General features: G+C 37.1%; 1 protein-coding gene across 1 annotated transcript in view; it reads right to left on the reverse strand.

The window, feature by feature from the left end:
- shank2b (SH3 and multiple ankyrin repeat domains 2b) overlaps nucleotides 1–17373 on the reverse strand; it is a 204809-nt gene extending 187436 nt beyond the window's left edge. The window contains exon 1 of the mRNA XM_022683849.2: nucleotides 17280–17373. The gene's annotated coding sequence lies outside the window, so the exon portion shown is untranslated. The remainder of the gene's footprint in view (nucleotides 1–17279) is intronic.
- Nucleotides 17374–21768: the final 4395 nt, after the last annotated feature.

Here is a 21768-nt window from a genome sequence, read left to right on the forward strand (position 1 = left end):
ATCAGTGTGTAAGACTGGTGGAGGAGAACATGCCTAGTTGCATGAAAACTGTGATTAAAAACCAGGAGTATTCCACCAAATATTGATTTCTGAACCCCTGAAATGTTATGAATATGTACTTTTTTGTAATTTTCTGCAAATACATGCTCAAACATATACCTATTAATAGCAAAATCAGAGAAACTGATTCAAAAACTGATGTGATTTCTTTGGTCTACCTGTTCATCACCTGTTATTTAGTACACCAGTGATGACTTTCTTCTGTTGTTCTGGCTATGGACAATATTTGTGCAATGGCTCTGATTGATTTTCCATCTTCTCTCAGCTTCACAGTTGCTTGTTTTTCACCCATAGAGAGCCCTCTTTTTGTTGTCTTTGGAAGGGTATAATTGCTTCATTAAGACATTGGCATTTAATGGTCTTGATAAAAATTTAATGACAATAATATTGTTCATTTTAATAATTTGGCAACAATATATCATCCACAAATATATATATATTATTGTAACATGTCTAGTGTAGCTTGTGTATATGTTTGGATGCAATCATAGGTTTCTTTTTACTAGGTCTGATCTTGAATAAGCTGAATTAAAATTACAAGCTTTATTAATTCTATGACTCTTCAAACCTCATTCTAATACTCAGCAAACACATTTTTCTCTAAACCAAAAAGTTAGTCCAGTCCCAAATGGCACATTCGTAGTCCTTCAGTACTCATAAAGACCACGAGGCTTTAGGATGTTCCATTTTCTCATTCTGCACATCTAAAAGATGTTCACGAGTGCCCTCCATGCACCCTTATTAAGCCCTTCAGAGAGGAACACCATAAAGCAGACTCAGCAGTGCCTTTTAACAGCAGCTGTGACCAGTGAGAACACGTGGGTTCTTTCCGAGCTGTGTAAGCACCATGGTGGAGAAAAAAATAATCAGTCATGTGCGAGTTAAACTTTTTTTGAATGTATTAAAAAAGTGATGTTAATTGTTCGACACCATTTATAGAAACCTGGCTCTCTTAAGGACTCTTTAGGACACACTAAAGATGCATATGTTCCTGATGTCACCTGAGTGCAGACTTACAGGAGAAACACAGGACTCAAGACAACATTTAGGGCTAGAGGGAGTTTACTGTATGAAATGGCAGTTCAGGGCAACTGTGGCAGTCAGAATTAGTTCTAGGAGACCAAGAAAAAGCCTTAAGAACTGTCTATGCTGTTGAGTGTAACTTTATATAAACACTTTAGGGGATCAAAAATGAATCGAAAGTTGGCAATACTTTGCAAGGAAGCTCAGAAATAGTCTTGCTTTTACACAGCCCTCCTTGTTTCGACACACAGTCTCCATCTGATCAGCTCCACTGACCATTTAAAAGCACTTAGTAATCCTTCAGGTGATGGTGTGTTAGGGCTGCACGATATATCGTTTAAGCATTGTCATCGCGATGTGCGCATGCACACTAGTCACATCGCAGGACGTGTTAAAGACATGCTTGTAAACGCAAGTGTTGAAAGCTGTGCATCTCAGTCCAGCACAGTTTTGCACTTCTTTACCTTTTATAAAGCCATTTAAATGCCTGATTAAAGGGCCGATTACTGCTGTTTAGCTGTTTTCCTCGGGTTTAGAGTGCTCAGCGCTGACTCAGCTCTTGAACAGTCCAGACGCAAGACAGCGAGCTGGTGGGGCTGGGGCTGATGACGTCATGTGCCCTGCATTGTTTAATATCACGATATATATATATATATATATCGTTGAAAAAAGAACATTTGCCATGTAATTGTTTTTCCAATATCGTGCAGCCTTAGTGTGTTAGTGTGTGTTGGGCTGTAATGAGTGGATCAGACACAGCAGTGAGAAATGATTTAGGTGTAAATATAAGGAGTAACTGTGCATTGAGATTTAACGCTAATTAATTATTATGATTTATTTCTGACTGCCCAGTCCCAATGTAATTTGGCCATGGGTGCAAAACCCTGGCACACAGCTGTATGAAAAAACTCTTTAAAACTCTTTAAAACATTTAGAAATGTCCCAGGAATCTTGTAACAGTGCAGAAAAATAATGTTCCAGGAACTTTCTGACGTTCTGGCCCTGTTCCGTGTCTGTCCTGTTCTGTCTCCGTGTTTTTACTGCTCTCTGTGTTTGTTTACATATTCTCCTCTGTGCCTGTGTCATGCCCCACATGGTCCTGTGTTCCTCCTGTGTCTCCGCCTTGTTGTGTTTTTGCCTGTGTTTCATTTGTAGCTCCGCCCCCCCTTACCTTTGTTCAGGTGTTTCCTGTTTCCTGTAGTATTCCTTCAGTATTAATAGCCCTTTGTTTTCAGTCTAAGTTTCAGGTTCTTGTGTTTTTTTTTTCTCTTTTGTTTACGTCTGTTCAGGTTAAGTGTATTTTCTATCTCTAATTAGAGTTTCTAATCAGAGTTTTTGGAGTTTCTGTCTGTTTGTTTTCTTTGATTGTTAAAATAAATGTACTCGCATTTGCGTCTGTTCTCCACGTTCCTCACCTAACATTTCCAGCTAAACAAAAAACATTGCTAAATGTGACGTTGCAGAGATGTTACCACAACGTTTACAAAACATGAATCAAACATTACCAAAATGTTCAGAAATGTTAAATAAAAACCTTCTAAGATCATCCAGAAGACAGATAGAATAATGTTCTAAGAATGTTAACTGTAACATACAGAAAATGTTCCACTAAGCAAAAACTATAGGCTGGGACAGGTCACATCTTGAAGCAAAGCCTGTTAGTAGAGAAAAGCTGAGTTCCGGCTGAGAGGGGCTCAGCTGCTTTGTTGGAGGTAAAGAACAGAAGCGCAGTGTTTCAGAACCGCGGACAGCAGATCTCTGACAGCTCTCAGTGAGCGCGGCTCTCCACGGAACAGGAACAGGAAATTTCTCCCAGTCAGAACCATCGAAGAGGAGGGGCCACTCATAAAAGCAGCAAAGAAAAGCTTTAATATTTTATAAACTCTTCATATTACCACTGAAGAGTGTCACTGATCTAATACTGAAGCCCCTCAACAACCTCCTGATATTACACCTGCACCAGCTGACAGCACAGAGATCACTCTACCGATCTGCGCAAAAAATATAAAGTGTGTGTGTGTGTGTGTGTGTGAAACAAAGTGGTTAAATAAAGCGTGGGGCTTGATTTGGGCCAAGGAAAGATGTGATGACGGAGGAGGGAGAGAGAGAGAGGAAGAGAAAGAGGGAGAGTAGGGAGTCACAGGGGAGAGGGAACAAGAAAGGAAGACAGAGAGAAAATGAGAAAGAGGGAAAAAGAGACGGTAGAGGAGAGAGAGAGAGAGAGAGAGAGAGAGAGAGAGGGAGAAGGACAGAGAGGTGGAAAGTGGACGGAATGGGGATAAAAAGAGAGCAAGCAAAAGAAAAAGGAGAGAAAAAAGTGGGATGCAGACATAGAAAGTACAGAGTCACAGAAGGAATAGAATAAGAAAGAAATAGGGAGGGGAGCATAAAAAAGGGAGAGAGAAAATCTGTATGGAAAGAATCGGTTAGATAAAGAAAGAAAGCAAGACAAAGGAAAGGAGAGAGAAAAAAATAGTCAGACAAAAAAAAACAACAGGAATGTTACAGATGGATATAATGGCTGAGAAAAGAGGGAGCAAGAGAAGGAGAGAGTGACAAAAAGAGGCAGGAGAAGGTAAACTGTAGAACAATCAGTCAGGTTAAGAAAAAGAGAAAGACAGAAAAAAAACAATAAAGGGGAGGACAGAAAAAGAGAGAGAGTGAGAAAGAAAGAGAGAAAGTGAGTGTAACATAAACAAAGACAATAAACAGGGAAAAAAGAAAAAAGAAAGAGAGAGAGAGAGAGCTGGAGAGAGAGAGAAAGGGAAAGGGAAATCGATAAAGAGAGGAGAGGAGAAGGAGAAGAGGGAGGAGACACTTCAAGAGAAGAATCATTGAGGTGAAAAGAGAGAGAGAGTAAGACAGAGAAAGAGAAAAAGGGACAGAGAGAGAGAAACTAAAGTGAGACATGAAAAAGAAAGAAAGAAAGAAAGAAAGAAAGTGAGTGTAACAAAAAGAAAGACAAAGGGGTAGAAAGAAAAAAGAAAGAGAGCTGGAGAGAGAAAGAGGGAAAGGGAAATTGATAAAGAAAGGAGAGGGAGAAGAGGAAGGAGACACTTCAAGAGAAGAATCATTGAGGTGAAAAGAGAAAAAGTGAGATAGAGAATGAGAAAAAGAGAAAGAGAGAGAGAAAAAGAAAGAGAGTGAGAGGAAGAAAAACAGACAGTAAAAACAAACAGATGGGTAGAACTGAATGGCTGAGTAAGAAAAGAGAGAAAGAGTTTGAAAGAGAGAAAGAGACAGAGAGAGAAACTAAAGTGAGACATGAAAAAGAAAGTAATGTTACAGAACGATATAATGGCTAAGAAAAGAGGGAGAGAGAGGAGGGGAGAGGGAGAAAGGGAGATAGGGGAGGGTAAACTGTAGAAAAAATTGGTCAGTCGATGAAAGAGAGAAAAAAAACTATAAAGGGGAGGACAGAAAAAGAGAGAGAGAGAAAGAATGTGAGTGTAACATAAAAAAGACAATAGAGGGGCAAAAAGAAAAAAAAGAAAGAGAGATAAAGAGAGATAGAAGGATAAAATAACAAAATAAATAATCAAAAAAGACAGTAAAAATGAACAGATGGGTGGAACTGAAAGGCTGAGCAAGGAGAGAGAGAGAAAGAAAGAGTTTGAGAGAGAGTGAGAGAGGGGGAGAGAGAGAAAGAGTTTGAGAGAGAGAGTGAGAGAGGGGGAGGTTGGCCTGGATCTGTGTCCGCTTGATTTACCCCAGGTGACATCACAGCAACACGCCGGAACTTTAAAATAGGGCAGAGTGAGGAATCCAACACACGCAGCAGAGCAGCCCCAGCTGCGCCCAGTCCTCCACCAGCAGCAGCAGCAGCAGCAGCAGCATCCAACTACAGTACAGACCCGCCTCCCTCAGCACAACACCACAGAACCAGCACGCCATCATCTACCATCACTGAGCACTGTCCAATCATCTCACATCCAATCACATCACTCTACTATTATTCCTTAAGAACAGTATGAACCAGTTCATCATGATTTAGTATGATCTGATTATTCAAGTACTTCCTAAATACAGAACTGTGCAGAGAGAAGCTAAATCTACGCTGCAGTGAGCTACAGAAGCTAATTTATAGAGGCTTTTACATTTGAAATCAGTCCAATACCTTTATTTAGGCTAAAAAACTCAAATCAATGGTCTGTAATGGGCTTTTACAGTTTTCATAACCCAAAGGAACCCATTTAAGTCCTTTTAACCCTGTACAGTTAGTTACAGCTCTCTGCCCTTTACTGTAACTCATGCATTCCCTAAGTGACATATACTGAACATCCTGAGAGCATCACTACAGGGCAGTGTGTGTAAGTTTGTGTAAATTATAAAACGATCAGACGGTGTTATCAGATAACACATCTCTTGTCAGCAGAGCTAAGGCCAGTATTTTCTATCTAGAACTGCGTTGTACATAATGGAAATCTGTGTGGGTGTGGCCTTTAATTCATTCCAAAAAGGAAAGAAAAGAACTTCATGAACACGTTTGTACAGAGGCGTGCAGTTCATATAGTGGCTACCCCTTCTTGATTGGTTAGTACGGCTGTCAGTCCGATATGCGTCCAATAGCAACTGAAAAACGTAGACTAATGCTTTAAATTGGTAGCTGTTTTTTTTTTTCATTTTAGTTCATTTATAAAATAAACGCTTACACTTAAATCAGTATAAAGGGATTTAAGTCCTTAATATTTACAGACACATAGTGCTAAGATATATATTATCAATAACTATAATATATATTTCCTGATTAAATGTTATGTAATGAATTACATGCACATATTGTCACCCCTTCTCTGAAGGGTTATAAGGGCCTTACTGCACACCACTGCATTTGTATAGCCAATATGCCTATTCTAACTTGTGTAAAAAGAGGTAGAATACGCCCAATTAAAGTGGCAAGTGTAGTAAAAAAAACATTTAAGTTAAATTTACTTTATTTATCAAGTTTTGGCAACTGAAAATATCAGATTATGGTTACAAATATGTTTACTGTAAGTATTGGGAAAGATAAGTCACCTGTTAATCAACTGTGATGATTTGTGCAAATTTAATACCAATTTAGTTTTGATTTAGCCTTAAATACACATAATTTTATATAACTGATGGTGTTTGGTAAACTTCAATTCTTGTCTGGATTAATAAATGTTTTATCTACTCTCTGTCACACTCACACATGCATAAGTGCACACTATTCATTTCACGAGAGCTCCCTCATTGGTTTGCGGTTGCTATGGGATACAACAACTGGATACAGTTGTCACAAACCCAGTATCATGAATCTAATCCAATTAAGACCCAAGTTTATTTTGTTACACCCAAACAGAATTGATTGTAGACGATAAAATATCTATAATATAAACATATATTCATGTTATTCATCGTTTAATTGAATTTGGCCAGAGTAAAGCGCTTTTATAACTCGGCTTCAGCGCTACTTACGTATTCATCTTTCATAATACAGAATCAATGTAGCTTTCTCAGTAATCAGTTTAACAATTCCTTTCATTCTCAGAATCAATGTCATGCATAAAACAACGTGCACCCCAACAGTCTGTGATGTGAGTGTGAGATAACGATAACTGGTCGCTGGTGTGCTACTCTGAGGTAATAGGGAGACTTTAAAAAGTAAAGCAGAGCTCTGAATCCTGTATTGTGGAGGCTATAGCTCTGCCGCTGCCACCGGCTCACTGTCCGCTTGTGTACATAAATCAGCCGAGGCTGGAAATGGACGCTATGGGGCGGAAAAAGCCGGCCCACTGGGACACTTTTCTCTCTTCTTATCTCTGCAGGAAAAGACTAGCACTGAGCACTCATTCTGTCACTGAGCCATCCATGCTCTGCCCACAAATATGTGCTTTTTACTGCTGCTGTTCCTTGGTTGTATTTATTTAACATAATAAAAAACTGAAGAGGAAAACTTATCTAGGAATGCACTGATACGGGAGGTGTGGGTCGGTGCTGCTATCTGATATTCCTCAAAAAAAAAAAAAAAAATCTGCCTCATGCTATGACTGCAACTAATTATTACAGTGTTTTGCAAAAGTATTCGGCAACCTTGAACTTTCAATCTTTTGCCACATTTCAGGCTTCAAACATAAAGATATGAAATTATGATTTTTTGTGAAGAATCAACAACAAATATGTTGAACTTTTTTTAGAAATAAAACCCCCTGATTATAGTTTTTTATTTCTAAAAAAGTTTTACATTTCCAATAAATTTCGTTCCACTTCACGACTGTGTCCCACTTATTGTTGATTCTTTTCATCACAAAAACATACAAATTCCATGTCTTTATGTTTGAAGCCTGAAATGTGGCAAAAGGTTGAAAAGTTCAAGGGGGCCGAATACTTTTGCAAGGCACTGTATTATGGCAGTCAACTAATCTGATGATTATTTTTCCAATCAGTCAATTAGTCGATTTGTCAACAATTACGCTGCCTGGACAAAAAAAAAAAAAAAAACTAAGTAAATGATGTGGGGTTGGTTGATGCTGCAGTTGGTCTGCAGGTCTAGGTTCAGCAACAGTATGTACTGAAAGAATGAGGTCAGCTGACTACCTGAATATACTGAATATAGACCAGGTTATTCTATTAATGGATTTTTTCTTTCCTGATGGACACGGACATATTTCAAGATGAAAATGCCAGGATTTATGGGGCTGGAATTGTGAAACAGTGATTCAGGGAGCATGAGATCATCATTTTCACACATGGATTGTTCACCACAGAGTCCAGACCCAACAAAATATTAAAGTGTGTGACCTTATTTTTTGGAAGGCAGGCAGTGTATTTCTACCATACCCTCCGTCTCTGTTTCCTGTGGATACAGTTCCTGTTCCTGTTAGATTTTTCTACCATCGCTTCAAACCAATAGAAACTGTTAAATGTGGAATTTAAAAGGCCTTTAAATGTCGAGAAGACATTTAAATGTGAAACATTCTGATATTTAGTGAGAAAAAAAAATATCTTTGTCACTTTAGGGAACCAAGCGTGTGTGAATTGAGTAAGCAGCTCTGCCCCAGTACTTTGCAGTATGGTAGTGTGGTGTAGTTACAAATTAACGATTAGTCAGCACCACAATTTGGAGCCAACAAACTTGCTTTAGCCAACCAAACCGCCACTGATTGCAAAGTACTGTCAATGGCTTTTCAACATAAATGGTACTTTGGAATTTAATACAGTACCAGTCAAAAGTTTGGACATACCTTTAAATTGCATTGTAGATTAATAATGAATCACCCAAAATACAAAGAAAAACATAAGGAACAGCTATGCCTTCTTAATTATGCTTGAATTTCTTGTCTCTTAATGTGTTTGAGAGCATCAGTTGTAAAGTTGTGAAGAGGTAGAGTTGGTATACAGTGACTAGTGAATATTTGAGTAATATTCTAATCCATATTATAAACTGCTTTTTATTAACTGCTTTAAAAAATGAAGGTTAGTCAATAAAAAAAAAAAATCAAGAACTATCTTTAAGCACAGTCACAACGACTATCAAAAGCATTATGAAGAAACTGGCTCTCACCAGGCCTTCCCAGGAAAGGAAGACCAAGAGTTACCTCTGCTGCACAGGTTCTTTAGAGTTGCCAAAAACCGCAAGTTAACAGTATTTTTTTAACAGTTTTGTTTAACCCTTTTAAGTTATTACATGGGTTACTTTGTATTCCTTCATAGTCTGGATGACTTTGTAATTCATTAACAATGTAGAAAAAAAGTAAAAAAAAAAAAAAAAAAAAAAAGAATAAGGTGTATATGGTCTTAATTTTTTTGAGTGGTACTGTATGCAATCTATTCATATACCATTTTCTGTAACCCTGCCACTTAAAAAATTTAGGTGTTGCTCTCAAAGCCTTACAACGTAGAAAATACTGTATATTATTATGTGAAGGGCCCTGATGAACACAGCAGTGCTGCTGGGTGAGGCGCTTACTTTATGTATGTAAGAATACCGAATAGTGCTGCTGTTCATGCTGCTTTTATTAGATTGTCTACCTGAATGACTTTATCTGGAATGCTTTAGGTTGTATTTTCACTTTTCAACTCCTGCCCTGAACTGCAATCACAAGCTCTGATTCCCATCGTTTTCAGATTTCTAGAATCTGGTGGTGATGTGCTGTTCTCAGAAAACCTCTCCACTTACCTTACCTCACCACTATGGCAAGAATTCTGCATGTAAATTTTGGGGGCGTAAATATTAATGAGTCAAAAGCCAATATGGGATTTGCATTTTAATAAGGAGCCAACAGTGTTTGAGGGTTATGGTTTGTCACGTCCATGTACCGAACTCTCATTATTCTAATATGACAAGAAAAAAAAAACAGTTTTCCATTGTTTTGGTCTATGTTCCCTAGTGAAAAAAGCAGATTAAATTATACTAAGCAATATTGCGCTTTGCTAAAAAATGTACAAAAGTATATTTGTAAATAAGTATTTTAGATTTTCTATTATAAAAAACACCATACTGTATGGTCAAGTTTGATCAAAGTTTACTTTCAAACATTTGATGAAAGCATCATATTAATGTAATTTTAATATATTTTCGGTCAGTACATAAATCTGTACAAAAAAAGTATATTTACAGCAAACTTAGATATTTCTCAATATGTTTTAATTACAATTAAGTATATACTTAGCATCGCTATCAAAATCAAAATCCCTGTATTTCATATGTGATGTCTTGATGTCCGCATACTTTTGGCCATTGATTGACGCCAATTATCTCCCAATTATGAGAGATTCATAGTCTTAATCAGCTCTATTCATGTGGAGGGAATCGTTACATCAACAGGGCGGAAGTGATTAGGTCCCACAGAATGAAGTTGTTTGGCAGCAAAATTTTCTCCAACAAATTACGAGCCCCCAACAATCGTTCTAATCTAGCGAAACTCTTTTGCTGGAATTGCTTCTTTACAAAGGATGCAGCATTATCGTAATCACAGACCCACTTCACAGAACACTTCAGTCCTTAGAAACCTGGCCAATGCTGAATACATGGTGCTTTGAGTGCTAAAAAAGCCAGAAGGTAGCTTGTTAAGCTGCCCTCGAGTTGCGACTCTTTTCTTCAACTTAAAAGTAACAAAAAGGGCTTTGGTTTGTGGAACATTCAGTTAATGATGCCGCTTCAGTTAATGATGCCTGTTCTCCATTCAGGATTAAAAGAGATTTGTCCATGGAAAAAAGGTTTCTTTACATATGTTTTTAATTGTAAATTTAATACTGAAGACTATATTAAAGCTATGCAGGAACACATGCAGAATTATTTTGTAAACAAAAAAAGGGTTAAACAATCCAGAATATGTTTTATACTTTAGATTCTTCTAAGTATCACATTTATCTTTGAGGACAGATCTGCACACTCTTGGTGAGATTTTAATCTTAGTATCTTCATGAGGGAGAGTCACCTGTAATAGTTTTCTCAGCGTCTAAAAAGAAGGAGTTCCTGGAGGTGCTGATAGACAGTTGCTGCTTTTCCTTCACGCTGTGAAGCTCCAGCTCATCCCAATTAAATCACCTCAAATCACCATTTTAGTTCATCAGGTTTAAATCAGGGGATTAATGTGGAGGACAAACACTTTTTTGTTTACTACATAATAATAATTTTAACTTTAATTAACTTTAATATTAATCTACAATGTAGAGAATAAAGGAAAACACAGAATGAGAAGGTGTGTCCAAACTTTTGACTCTAAAGTTTGCAAGTACAAACATCTATGGAGGGCATTGTTTTACATTATGTAGCTTTTATTTAGGTCATATCAATATCTTAATTATAACTCATCAAGCAAAATCCATAAATATATTGTAAATTTTGATCATATCTTCCAGCCTTACTTACACAATATGGAGATATTGAACATTATTGCTGACCTCAATATTGCCTTAATTTATGTTTTTATGGCATTTTTTGCATTGTTAACATCTCATCCTATGTTGGCTTCACAATGAGTGGTTTAGAATATTTGTATAGCCTTTCAAGGAGCTGTACTCTCCCTCGCAGGCATGCACATCATTCAGCAGAATGACTGTACAGATTATCCTCAGGTTTCCTTTATTTCTGTTTATGAATAAGTATTAATCTACAGCTACAGAAGATACAGGAGTCACAAGCACAAGCACATGAGGGGAATAAGATTTTCATAGAATACTTATAGTATATAATGATAGCCTGCCTCAACTTTCTGGAATTGGTCTGTTGGTCAGAACCATCTAGAAAAATGCTTTCAGAAACTAACCGGACCATGGTTCGGCTTAGGGCTGCACAATATAAAAACATGGCATTGCAATAAATGTTTTATTTGTAATATATACTTCAATATTTAAAAAGACTGAAATATTACCACATTTCACTAGAATTACATGCCCACTGTGTATGCAAGACTACAGCAAAATAAATGATATTAGTGTGTTGCAGTGAATAAACACTACTGCCTGACTGTGAGCTACCATGTGGGGTTCAATTCCAGGTCTGGGTGACTGTGCTGTGCTGCACCAATAAGAGTCCCTGGGCTAGACTCCTAACAGTACATTGGACCACCTATGTAATAATAATAACCTTGTAAGTCACGCTGGAAAAGATGTCATAAATATAAATGCACCAAAAAATAATTTTTGCAGGTTTTCATTTTTTGCCACTTGTTTCACCAACCTAATGTATTTTTGTTTTACTTCTTAAATAAAGCATAATTGTTTGATATAAATTATTCTGTCCTTCCATCTATTTTGGCTGTCAAATATTCAATGCAACCACTATTATTTGGTAAATTTAATTTGTCTCTGGTAGATTGGTAAATCTGGGAAGATGAGAAGTTGAAACAAAAAACAAGAAAAATATATATATATATATATTAGGGGTGGGCAATATGGATCTAAAATAATATCACGATATTTCAGGGTTTTTTTTTCGATAACGATATACTTGGCGATATAGGAAAACTAAAATAATTCATTCATTTCAGGAATATAGTATAATAGTAACTGAATAATCATAATGTGGCAAAATAAATAATATAGCATAAAATAATAGAATGCAGCAAATAATATTGCAGAATATTTAGTGCATGCATATAAACTGCAAACTAAAACAATTATACAATAAATACACCTAAAGCTTCACAGTTAATAATAGACTACTTTTAAGACAGAACAGCCCTATTATCACGATATGGATTTTTAATATCATGATATTTCTGTGTCACGATATATTGTATACGATATGATATTGCCCACCCCTAATATATATATATATATAAATATAAGAAAATATAAATATAAAAGCTCAGCAAATATGAAAGTTCAACCAGGAGACTCAACTGCTACACATAAATTCACATTTCCCCTGGTGTCCTTCCCACCACTACCAGCTAGGTCCCTTTGGGCTCTACATATGGCAGAATCTGTGTAAGGCCAGATGCTACAAGGTCTGGGATGATGACGAGCCTATGCCGAAGACTTTTACTTTCAATTAAAGCTTCTTATTTTAGATATTAATTTCAATTAAATCATAAAGATTTTGTCCATATTAAAAGTTATTTTTTGTATTCTTGTCTCTGGAGTCTTTTGGCAGAGTTTTACTATTTAATTCCTACAGCTGACTATTCACAATAATCATAATAATTAATGGTTCATTACTCTTAAATAACATAATTGCATGACGATGGCAATTAAAACTGAGACCATACATTTCCCAAAATAAAAATAGTTGTAAGGACAGTCCTAGTTGCAGACGCACATGTATTACAATATGTCTCCGCTCCACTACCTCCAATAGTAATAATTTCTTAAGCACTGTCACTTTAAGCTGGGAAATTTTCTCATTAGTTTTCCAGGCTCAGGTCTTTACCCCAAAAAGCCCAGTGAACAGTGATCGACCAGCTCGGGTCACCGTGTCTCAGAACTCTCCAGATACTTATCACTGCAACACAATGGGATGTGGCTGTGACTACTCAGAGATGTCACTGTTGGCATTTGTCTCCTCCGTTGCTATGGAGTCGCAGCTCGGAAAGCCCAGGAGACCCACAATCCAAGCCGTGAGGAGGGGGGGGACCTGGGTGTGTGCATAATATGCCATCTCTGAATAATGCTGACCTAAAAAAAACTCCCTTAAAAAGACCATGCGTAACTGTCGCAATAACTGGTGGGCTGCATGCTCCTCTGGGAGATTACAAACAAATGCCCCCAGAATCTCACTGCTGTGCAATTTCCAAGAAGGATACCTCCAATAAACATTGATTAACCCGTAAATAATTAAACAGTAAAGTAAGCTTTAAGGTGTTGGGGAGTTCGGCTAGTGCTAATTCCAGTAGGCCGTTTCTAACATACACATGCACATATTTCCTTTCTTTACACCATCAAAAAACATCTACAGAGCTTAATACTACTAACAAATGAAGCGTCACACTTTCTACAAAACAAATGCAAGAAAAAGCACTAGCTGTCATCTATGGATAGCTTCATGTAGTAAATAAAATTGAAATATACAGTAAATGAAGCAGTTAGTACAGTTGAAGAACTAGGGCTACCACTTAAAGAGCTAGCTAACACAGGTGGAGTAGCTTACACAGCTAGATAACTGAGGTAATAAATTAAATAAAATCATGTAACACTGACAAGCCAAGGTAATTCCAGTGAGGTAGCAAAAAGCGTAATGATAATATTATCTAATTAAATTGTCACATCTGGTGCTGTTAGCTCCTCTGTTTCTCACGCACCCAGCTCTGACAGAGGTTCTCAGTCTAACAACTACATTACCCAGAACGCACCACCCGCTGACACGCACACACCTAGTCACACGTCACCTCACCTGCTCCAACCAGGAAGCCCCGAATATTAGTTCTGGCACTATTTAAGGACACCTCTCACACACTTCTGTGCCGGGTATTGTTGGATTTTCCTCATTACTAAGCGTTACTATCTTTTGTCTCTGTTACCTTCGTGTATGACCTTGTTTTGTTTTTTCTCGACGCCGATTTTTGGATTTTTGGATCTCTGATTGTGGATTTTTTGTGTATGACCTGGACTGTTTCACGTTTGTTCGATTTTGGATTACCTCTGATGTTGGCCTGCTTGTGTTTGAACTCTGGACTGTCTCTCACTCATGGTATGGTTATTCCTACGTTGCTTCTGTTTTCCGGTGCTCTAACTTTGTTTGTACGACTCCCCTTTTTTCTGTCTGCTATTTTAATAAACAACCCGTTTTACTGCATGTGCGAGTGTCTGTATTCTGTGCACACCATGACATAAATAATGTTACAGTAGGTAGCTGATGCAGATGAGGTTATCATATTAGATGAGTTAGCTAATGCAGATCAGGTTGTTAAATCATACGAGATTATTAAGTCATATTAGGTAGCTAATGGTGATCAGGACATTGAGTTAGATGAAGAAGACAATGTTCTTGAGGTTTTTAAAGTAGATGAGGTAGCTATCGCAGATGAGGTAGCTAATGCAAATCAGGGTAGTTGAGTTAGAGGAGGTAGCTGATGCATATGAGATGGCTAATGCTGATGAGTTAACTAATGCAAATTATGTTTTTACCTTGGATGAGATATCTAATGCAGATGAGGTAGTTGAGTTAGAGGAGTTAGCTGATACAGTTGAGATAGCTACTACAGATGCAAATGGGTTTGTTACATCGGATGAGATGGCTAATACAGATGAGATAGTCGAGTTAGAGGAGGTAGCTGATGCAAATAAGGTAGCTAATGCAGATTAGGTTGTTGTGTTTTATGAGTTATTTAATGCAGATTAGATAGTTGAGTTAGAGGAGTTAGCTGATGCAGAAGAGGTAGCTAATGCAAATATAGTTATTATGTTGGATGAGATATCTAATGTGGATGAGGTAGCTAATGCAAACGAGTTAGCTAATGCAAATGAGGTTGTTACGTTTTATGAGTTATCTAATGCAGATGAGGAAGTTGAGAGCAGGTAACCAATGTAGATTAAGCAAATAAAGCAGCAGTTAGCAAATGAAAATGAGGTTGTTACATTGCATTAGCTATCTAATGCAGATGAGGTAGTTAAGTCAGATGATGTAGTTAAAAGGATTAGATGAGGCACAGTTAATTGTGAAAAATATGAAATAAATAATTCTTAATTTGAGGGATTTAATAAACTGGAGGTAGTTCAAGCAGGTAGAGTAGCTAGTGCTGAGAATGCAATGCATGTGAGGTACCTAACGCAGATGAGACAGGCTATATAAATGAGGTGCACATGACGTATAGCTAACACTGATAAGGTAGATGTCCCCAGTGAGAGATTAAGAATGTATGCATAGAATAACCAATAATTTATAAAGCAATTCATGACAGATTAACCGTTTACCAATTTTACCATTTTTCCTGTTTGTTCATTTCAGGGCGGGGCTCTATAAATGGCCACAGCCCTGTATCACCTGTAATACCACATCCCCACCTCAGACTCACCTCTATCCATATATCATTTAATATCACACTGATAATACAAATAGTGAAAAATAATCACAGTCATTCCTCATGTCCAGCCAATGGATCATAAGTGTAAATTAAGTTATTGATCACCCACACTCACTTTATTGACAACCCAGTTGACATCATATGAGTTATGAGGGTATGGGTAGGCCGGCTGACTTTGAGGGGAGACAGAGAGATGTGTCAGGAGGCTTTAGATGGTGGGCTTCACCTTCCTTCCTCCTCCACTGTGCTCTGTATTCTACCTCCACTGACAACCAAGCAGGCTGATTTACGATGCAGGAGCTTCAAGAGAAAGAACCTAGAAGGAGACGGGTGAACCTACAAGAGCCGAGGGGGGAGCAGGCAGTCGTAGCCTGAGTAACAAGCAATTAGAATAAATATGAAAATATGTAGTCAACCTAATTTACTGTCTGCCATTGGACTACAAAGCATTTTTAAGAAATAAATAAGTCTTTAAAATCGGTTAAGATATTGGTTCTATGTAGAGCAATGGCAACTCAAAGAACCATTTAGATGTTTTAATGGTTCTTTTCCTGGTCAAAGAGTTCCTTATAATGGTTATGATAGAAAACATTGGATCCCTTAAAAAAGCTTTTCAACAGCACTTAAAAATAAATGTGTATTCTAAAAGGATAAAAATGTTGTTTCAAGGGTTCTCTCGAAATGCAAAGGTTTTATACAATAGCAACTCAAGTTCTTTTAGTGCTTAAACCCTGGTAAAAAGAATTTCTCAGATTATAGGAAAACACTTTTATAGATGGTTCTATTAAGGACTACAGAGCACCAAAATTGAGCCCTTAACCAGGTTCAATGGTTCCACACAGAACCATGACATCTTAGAGAACCATTTAGATGCTTTAATAGCTTTTTGCATGCTTAAAAAAATGTGAAAAATTATAAAATGACAAAGAACCAAAAGGGTTAAAGTTAGATTAATATATTTAATATTACATACGGTATATGGCAAAAACTGTGCACCCTGAAAACATGATTTAATGGTCCTATATGCCAACCTATTGAATGTGGTTCAATATAGCACCAATAGATCACATTATGGTCAGAAATAAAATAAAAAAATCAAATGGGTCAAAGAATCAATTGTGAGTAACAAACTGAACCATATGGATTAAATCTGAGATTTAGAAACATTAGAGACAGAGAAAAAAAATGCTGATGTTGTCCTTACTACTACTACTACATTTATATTGTGATTAGGGGTGTTCTTGTATTTATTTTGTTGTTTACTGTATTTACTTTTAATTATTTGTTTGTTGTTTATTTGCATGCACTACATATTCTGAATTTTTAATTTTGTGGTAATTTTGATATTTGTGGTTATATTTTTAATTTTGCTGCAAAATTGCTACAATATCGTTATCGCAACAGTACCCTGAAGTATCGTGATGTAATTTTAGAGCTATATCGCTGACCCTTATTTTGTCATGCTTTCCTAGCTGGAACATGCAGCTCCATTTCACTGAACCCAGTTCAGTCAGTCTACACAACTTCAGCTCCACAGGACAAGCCCACCCACTTTCCCTCAAGGAGAGCAACCCAACACATTAAATAAAAGAGAACCTGACCTAGAACATTTATACTTATACTTATATATTTATAACCCCACAGTGAACACAGTGAACACAGTGAACAGCGTTTTACACCAACTTCTGCTCTGTTCATTCAGTCCACACACGCTTTAAACTTCCACCAAACTAAACACAGACAAGCAGAACAAGAAAAGGCACTAACCCAACCAAGAGACACTTCTACAGCCTGCAGATCCACATCCCTCTGACCCAGCAGCTCCACAACCTGCAGCACAGTCCACAGAACAGCAGCAGCAGCAGCAGGAGGAGGAAGGAGAGAGGAGAAATCCGCAGAGACGGGGGAGAGAGAGAGAGAGAGAGAGAGTTGGAGGAGCAGTGGAGTGAAGGATGAGGGGAAACTGAACCAGAAGCCTTTCCAGCAAAACCAGGCAGAGGGGAGGAGAAGTAGGAGGAGTCTAGATACACACACACACACACAGAGGGAGAGAGAGAGAGAGAGAGAGAGAGAGAAAAGGACAAAAAAGAACAATCAAAAAATACACTAAACAAACAGATGGGTAGAACTGTATGGTTGAGCAAGGAGAGGGAGAGGAGAGAGAGGGAGAGAAAGAGAGAGAGAGAACTATAGAGAGAGAGAAATAGAGTGAGAGAGAGACTTGAGAACAACTAGAAACATCATCTATAAAACAGACATATATATATATATATATATATATATATATATATATATATATATATATATATATATATATATATATATATATAAACCTTTCATATAACAAATTAGATAACTAGATTCTAAATTCTAATCAATTATCCTAATATACCTTTAAATGTCCTTCAAATTAAAAAGTGAGAGAAAGAGAAAGGGAAGACAGAGAGAGAATAAAAGAGAGAAACAAGAGGAGAAGAAAGAAAGAAAGAAAGAAAGAAAGAAAGAAAGAAAGAAAGAAACGGGAGAGTGAGAAACAAAGAGAGAGAAATTACAGAGAAACAAAGAGAGATAGAAAGACAAAAAAGAACAATAAAGAAATACAATAAACAAACAGATGGTTAAACTGTATGGCTGAGCAATGAGAGAGAAAGAGAGAGAGAGAGAGAGAGAGAGAGAGAGAGAGGGAGAATGAGAGAGAGTGTATAAACTTAACTCATTCAAACATAATCCTCCATGAATAAAATATATTACATCAACACGCTTTTCTCCTTTAGTTTACTCACTTTGGACAGCAGCTGTGTTTACACTCGCAATTTTATTTATTCATATGCAAATGATGATGTACTCATTAGGATCAACTAAACATAAACAATTCCAGACAAGTGCAGTTTCTGAAACTCTAAACTTCAAACCGCTCAAAAAAAATACAAGACTATTCCCAGCTAATCAGTTTTGGTTAGTAGAACGTTTTCTAAACTTTACAGTTAATGAACGGTCTTAGAAAATTTAATCTGTCTAGTTGTTTACCCTCTGGTGTTGCCCTCAAGCAACAAACCACGTTTTTTGATGCTTACACAATCCTTTTAATATTTAATGTGATTTTTAAATATTATCTTACAAGACAAGCCTCCACTAAATGAAATGTGGGAAAAATTGGTTTAACATTCTATATCTCTATCTATTCTATCTATTCTTTCTCTTTTCAAGCAGTGCTTGTTTTTTTTTGTTTTGTTTTTTTCCTCCAAATAAAATAAAGTTCATGCCACATAGGGGAAAATGTAACATTTTAAAACGATCTGGTAATGTTGCTACACCATCACTTATGAGTTTTGGGAATGTTACTTTTAATGTTACTATTCGTCTAGAGCAGGGCTGTCCAAACTTTTTTTGTTGGGGGCCAGAAGGAGAAATATATTTGAAGTCACGGGTCACAGACTCTGTAATAAAACAAATAATGAAATATACCACTTTAAATAATACATTTTCCTGCTTATTTTTATGTACACACCATTTTACTTGACTTACTATCTTTATTTATCTTTTACAGTGTTGTGTAAACTAAGATTTTTCAAATTGATGTTTCATTTCATGATGTCTCTTAATATTAAACGCTTTAATTACGGCAACTTTTAGACTCTTTTGCCCTTTTTCTGCGCTACAACTGAGCACTCTTTCCGCTTTTAGACTCTTTGGCCCGTTTTTCTGCGCTACAACTGCGAACCCTCTCCACTTTTAGACTCTTTGGCCCGATTTTCTGTGCTACAACTGCACACCCTCTCCACTTTTAGACTCTTTGGCCCGATTTTCTGTGCTACAACTGCACACCCTCTCCGCTTTTAGACTCTTTGGCCTGTTTTTCTGCGCTACAATTGCTCACTCTCTCCGCTTTTAGACTCTTTGGCTCGTTTTTCTGCGCTACAACTGCACACTCTCTCCGCTTTTAGACTCGTTGGCTCATTTTTCTGCGCTACAACTGCTCACTCTCTCCGCTTTTAGACTCTTTGGCTCGTTTTTCTGCGCTACAATTTCACTCTCGCCACTTTTAGACTCTTTGGCCCATTTCTGACACCTAGCATTCAAACTTTGAATCTCATACCTGATTGAATCAAAAACCTGATTAATAGCGGGCCAACTTTCATTCTATTTCTAAAATACCTTGCAGGCCGCTCCAAAAAAGGAAACGGGCCGCAAATGGCCTGCTGCTCTAGCTGGGATCGTCATGTGATTAACATTCTAATAACACTGTGAAGAAAACCATTTTACAATTACACACTTTTTCAGACTGTTCCTGGAACATTTTTTCTGTAACGTTCCTTACTGGAAACTTTTTAAATGTTGCTAAAAAATCATAGAATGTTCTCTCTCAGCTGGATCTTAATCAGATCTTATGAAAATAATGTGGGGCAGCCCACGTGACAGATAACAGCCACTTGACAAGATACAAATCCCCTGTTGTTGAATTAACGCCTACAGTGTTAAATTAACACCTACTGGGTTTATTTAAGTCCAACCAGACACAAATGAAACACAGAGAGAGTCAATTCAGCACAAAAGATCAGTCTGAGCTAGTACACCACAGTTTACCTCAGATTTAAATGATCAGTTTATTGATTCTGACATAATATACAGAAAACAATGCATATTAAATCCTACTCATATACAGTACTGTTTACCACATACAGTAGGCAGTACTATGTAATGTGTTTTCTTTCTTTTTATGTTTTTTTTTCTTTTACATTGTAACTGTAATATTAAAAAAACATTAAAGCTATACAGGAACACATGCAGAATTATTCTGTAAACATGTTAGCCTGTAACATTACTGAAATAAAGGTTCAGGAATGTTCTGAAAATGTGTGAAATAAAACAAACAAAAAAAATAAACATTGACACAAGTGACTGTGCAGCAATGTTACCAGAACGTTTAAAAACATTAAATAAAAACGTTCTTAGAACATCCAGAAAACGTGACAGTTGCAATGTTCAGAGAACGTTCTACAAAGCAAAAAGTGTTATTATTATATATATGTGTCCCTTAGGTGTTCTCATGTTTTTAATATGTCTTAGCTGTATTTTCTCAGTCAGCTTTATGAGGTAGAGTCACCTGGAATTTAGGCTTTCAGTTAACAGCTGTGCTGAATATACCAAGGGTTAATTACTTGAATTTCTTTGCTTTTAATGTGTTTGAGAGCATCAGTTGTAAAGTAGTGAAGAGGTAGAGTTACAGGTATACAGTGAATAGCTCTATTTGAGTAATGTTCTAATCCAGATTATGAGAAGCAAGAACTGCTCAACTAAAAACTAGGAAGAAAAGAAGTACTTTAAGAAATTAACGTCCGTCTGAAACATTTAAAGAGCTTTGAAATCATCCTCACTATCAAAAACGTTATGATGAAACTGGCTCTCATCAGGACCAACCCAGGAAAGGAAAAGCGAGTTACATGTTGTTCAGGAAAAGTTCATCAGAGTTACCAGCCTCAGAAACTGCAAGTTAACAGCACCGCAGATAAGAGCACCTAAAAGCTTCACAGAGTATTTTGGTTTATTTAACACTTTTAATTTTACAACACAATTCCTTATGTGTTCCTTCATAATCTGGATCACTGCAGTATTCCAAACTTTTGACTGGTGCTCTACATATAAAATTAATTCAGTTTAATGCATCTCTTTTGTACTACTGGAAAAGGTTCAGGTTTTCTGTTCTTGTCTAGCAGAACACTGCATACCCTTCTATAGCTTTTTCTCCTCACGCTGCATGGAGCTTTTAACCTGGATAAGTCCATGTGAATGTACTGCATTAATCATGCATGATAATCACTGTAAGAACATGCTGTGCTCTGGAGAAATTCTCACTGAGCCGTGTTCTCAGAATGAAAGTTTCTATGCAAATAGCAGATGTGCTGTGAATTCACACAAATAAATGTACATCTCCCTGCTTTAGGGCCAGAAGAACGTGAACCATCTCACCAGTAAATTCAGCTGAGGTTTACTTATTACTGACACAGCATTATTTTTTTATGATGAAGCCATGGCATAATTCTCACTACCACTGTGTGCATTTCCCTCTACCAATTAAATATTTTCTGTGCAGTTGCTTTCACCATAAGCCCAAAGCATTATCCATCCGCCCCCATGCTTAACAGTTGAAGATGTGGCCAGAATTGCCTTTTCATTGGAATCGTTTTCTTCTGTTGGCTTATCTTTAAAGGTCATGTGTGGGCTAGGTGTTGCTGCACAGTAGAAAGGTGCACCACCA

This window comes from Astyanax mexicanus, chromosome 10 (assembly GCF_023375975.1).
Source record: "Astyanax mexicanus isolate ESR-SI-001 chromosome 10, AstMex3_surface, whole genome shotgun sequence".
In the NCBI taxonomy this organism is placed as follows: domain Eukaryota; kingdom Metazoa; phylum Chordata; class Actinopteri; order Characiformes; family Acestrorhamphidae; genus Astyanax; species Astyanax mexicanus.